Here is a 4611-nt window from a genome sequence, read left to right on the forward strand (position 1 = left end):
AGGTTGGGTGTCTCCGAGTCACGAGGAGGCCGGTGGAAAGTCCCTGAGGTAGAGGGTTTGATTCCAGCCACGTTAATGATGTTCTCCGCCTGAGTGAGGGCGAGGTCGGGTCGATCGAAGCTCGGCGCCTCCCGGCCTGATGGCGCGGGACTTGTACCCTTCCCCGGGCAACAGTCCCGCAGAAACCTCCTCCGGGGTAGCAATACTCTTCCCCTTCTTCTTCGAGGACTTTGAGCCGAAGCGGACATGATATGCTCCGAGAAAAACGAAAAGAAAAAACCCAAGAAGCGATTAGGCCCCATATCAAACCCTAAACCGTAAAAAGGGAGTGGGGTCCCCAACCGCTGGAAAGAGGCCCCCTCCGGACACGTGTCATCTGGGAAACTCGAAAGAGAATCCCTGAACAAGTGTCGGGTGCAGTAAAATAACAGTAAAAGCGGTTTTGCAAAAAGGAAAAGAAAAGGTCTTCCTATGCCCTAAGCAAATGCTAAACGAAGGATACACGGCCTTCTTCAAACAAAAACTGTACGACTACTACTACTACAGTGAAACGTAAGAGCAGAACTCAAAGAGCTCAAACACTCACACTCCAGAAATCTCTGAGTACGAACCCAAAAAACAAACAAAATAAATGTAAGCATGCTAGAGTCTAAAGATTCGAAGAACTCACAGTTGATTGTTGAACTGGGGGGACTGGGTATGATTGAGCGAGAGTTGAGAAGCACTGGTGAAATCGAACACTGGAAGATTACAGAAAATGTTCAAGTGTTAAGGCGGTTTGTGCTACTTTGAGGAAATTTTCTCTCTGAGAAACTCAAGCAAAAATGGTAAGGAATGGAAAGTAACCAAAATGAAGGAAAGGTGGTGGCTTTTATAGGCAAAAATGCATGAGGAACAGGCGCCTTCACCTACCAATCGTACGGTTAGGGAAGCAAGCGATTCTAATTCCCAACAGATCGACGGACCAGATCAATCCGCCATTAAGGCGGTGCAAACGTTTGAGTATCCGTCTGACACCATCAATGCGCCGCATCAATCAGGGGGCGTAAAACGAATCGACCTCTGCAAAAGTGAATCACTGCATTTAATGCCATTATTAGGCACACCTTCACGCGCCCCACGTCGTATCATAAGACCGAGGAGGCGGCTGGAAACATTCCTACGAACAACGTAGTATCGCATTAAATAACCTCATTTAATGTGTCCCCCACGCGCTCGAGACTCGAGCTGGGGAAACGAGGAGTCAACTGGAGATACTTGGACAAGCCTTGGTTTATTTTTACTAAGTAAACAAGGCTTGGGGGGTAAATGTTGCTCCTAAAATCGCCCAATATATGTGGACCAGTCAGGAAGGGACACGTGGATCAAATTACTTGAGATAGAACTGCTAAGTCTTTGTGTGACACCAGGAAGCGTTATTCAAATGGGTCCCGGAAGATACACCCGGAGTACAAGGTACTCCCGGAAGCAAACATAGCTCAAAGGCACTCCGGGATGTGTCAGGTCTCTCCCGAGACATCAAGTCGCATTTAATGCTGCATGGGAGGAAGCGTGTTGGGACTGTACACGCAATAAAGTCTGACGGCACATCCCCCAAACAATGAGCCGCTACAGTAATGATCATTTAAGTCTAGCGACGGCTACTCTGCGAAGAGTCACGTCAATCATAAGACAAAAAGGACATTCTCCATAAAAACCCTACAGCACCTAGGGATTTGACCATGCATCACCCATGGTATATTCATCGGAAATGCCCAACTTTATGGATACTTACAGACACATGTGTAAGTACAATTCTAGGGATTGCCCCTCTAAAACACTATAAATACCCCCTCAAAGCTCATTTAATGGGGTCGGAGAATCTTGGCTGCTTAAGAGCAAACAGAGAAAAAACTCACCAAGAACATTCTTTGTATTAAAGAGAGAAACATTCTCCTAAGTGTAAGATCTGTATTAAAGACATCCATAAATATCAGTGGCTCGTGGACTAAGGCTCATTAACGCCCCAACCACGTAAAAAGTCTTCATCTCGCTTTCTTACAGCTCATTATCATATTCATATTTCATTAGTTGCCGAAAACCTCGGTCAACAATTCTTATTTTATGAGCTTCCACCATTGTTTCATGTTTTATGAGTTTATCTCTAAGTAGTCACCGTAGGGGAGAGTCTAATAGAGACGAAAACTCACAAAACACTTATCAAATGAGATCTTACGGTGTTAAAAGTTTTCAACGAATAACCATCCATAAGGGGGACGAAGTCTAGCGTCTCGAGGTTATATTGAAAAAATTTAACTATTGTAAGACCAACAATGGAGATCGATTATCATTTGATTAAAGCTCATTATTTAAAAAAAAAATATGTATTTTATTTAATCATCCGTTCCATATTTTAATAATGAAAAATTACAAATTAAAGTTGGTTTAAATAAAAAATCAACTTTAATTAATTTTCAATTATTATTTAAATTCGAAAAAAATGGAACAAATTTGAAAATATCTTGTTTAAGTTGTTTAGAAGAATCTAAAAAATCAACTTAAATATCTTTCAAATTAGATTTAATTAAATATAAAATTAAGTTGTAACCACTTAATTTGAAAATATTCCATTTTAAGTTAATATTTGAAAAAATTTCAACTTAAAAAATATCTAAAGAATCTTAATAACCAATTTCTAAAATTCCTCAACTTAATTTTGAAATTTGAAATTCAAAAGATATTCAGATTTAAATTGATTAGTTAGAAATAACTAATTTTCACCTTAAATAGGAATATTTAATGAAAAATTTAAACTAAGCTTCAGAAAGAATCTAGTTGGTTATAATTCTATATTTAATTAAATACAAGAAAATATATATAGTTTAGCTTTGAATATAATTCATTAAACTATGTTTTTCTTAAATTAATTCCAAAATAAATGAAATTAATTATGTTGCTAATCAATTTTATTAGGTTAAACTAATTTAATTAACCTAGTACAGTTATCCAAATCAGGCAAATGGGCCTTCACAATTGGGGTAGTTCATGTGAGGGGGAGCTGGGTTCAGTATGTCGTACCCACTTCTATGGCCCCCAACTCTCACACAAGGCCCAACAGAGAGGAATTTAACCTTAAAATGAACAACTGTTATTAATTGAATAGGCCCAAAAACTAAATGGGCCTAAATAAAATCTATCAAAAACTATGATATTTTAGTTAGCAACAACCTATATGCATCTATAACAAAATTAAACATATAGGCTCACACATGCACACATTTGGATGGCTCCTATCATGTTGCTAGGTCATACACAGATAAAAGAAGATTGTAAAATTTACCTGTTACAAATTATTTACTTGACCTATCGTCAATTGAACCATGGGTTAAAATCAGATCATTGGATCTGTCAACAAGTTAACCATGACAATTTAGATCAAGCAATAATAGATTTTATAAAACTTACATACAAGCTAAAACACATACTCCTGCAACAAGATGAATTGGATAGTTGGATGTAGGAATTATTTAATTTTAAATAATTATTTTCGAAAATATTTAAATAAATAAAAAAAATATTTCGGTTTTAAGAATAAAATAATAATAATAAAAAATTTAAAATTAAACCTACAATTTTTGAGAAAATAGGTTTCAACTAACCTAAATATCATTTCAAAAATAATTGCTAACTACCTTTTAAATTTTTAAAGTTATTTTATAAATTAAATATACAATAAAAAAAATAAATATTTTTCAGATTTTATAATTTAATTTAAATAAAAATAACAAAATTTAAAAAATTAGCAAAATATCTTACTTCTATTTAAAATTATACGATTATAGTAATCTTATTTTAAATTTAAATAAGGTCAAATAATTTTAAAAAAAAATTAATTTAAAAAATATTTAATATCTTACCTTTAAATTTAAAAAATAAGATAAAATAATCAAATTTAAAAATAAGATATAAAATCAAGCAAAAAGATAGATTTTTACTTGTTTTCAAATTCAAATTACACTAATATCTAAAATTAAATTTAAAAAATTCAAATTAATTTATTTCTGATATTAGATTTGAAAATTGAAAAGTAAAAATCAAAATACAAAACTGCACAAAAAATCGGAAGTTAATTCCATGAAATAGCATGAAAAATCGAAGAAAAACGAAAAAAATGCGAGCTGTACGGACAGTATGCATTGCATATTGTCCATGGGCGCGCACGGGGTGGACTGACCGAGAAAACTCGGCGCAGAAGGCTGCTAGCAGCCTCTCTCCGCGCGCAGGCTCAGTTGCAGACACGAATTCGTGTCCGTGCGCGTGCTGTCTGAGGGAAGCCCCTCTCGCGCGCGCGTGTGACAGTTGCACCATCCCGATATTTTTCGAAACTTCAAAAAATCATAACTAATTCAAATTAAATCGAAATTGAGTTCTGTAAAAGAGTAAATTGCTTAATTTTTTCCATACTATCCAATCAAAATAATTTCAGAAACAGATATTCAATTATTTTTCACGAAAATTCAGAAACATCAATCAATCATCATACAACACACAAAACAACATGATACCATCCAAAACATCAAACAAATCATTTTAAGTCCAAATTTCTTGCAAGCAAATCAATTACCATGGCTC

This window comes from Cannabis sativa, chromosome X, assembly GCF_029168945.1.
Source record: "Cannabis sativa cultivar Pink pepper isolate KNU-18-1 chromosome X, ASM2916894v1, whole genome shotgun sequence".
Classification (NCBI taxonomy): Eukaryota; Viridiplantae; Streptophyta; class Magnoliopsida; order Rosales; family Cannabaceae; genus Cannabis; species Cannabis sativa.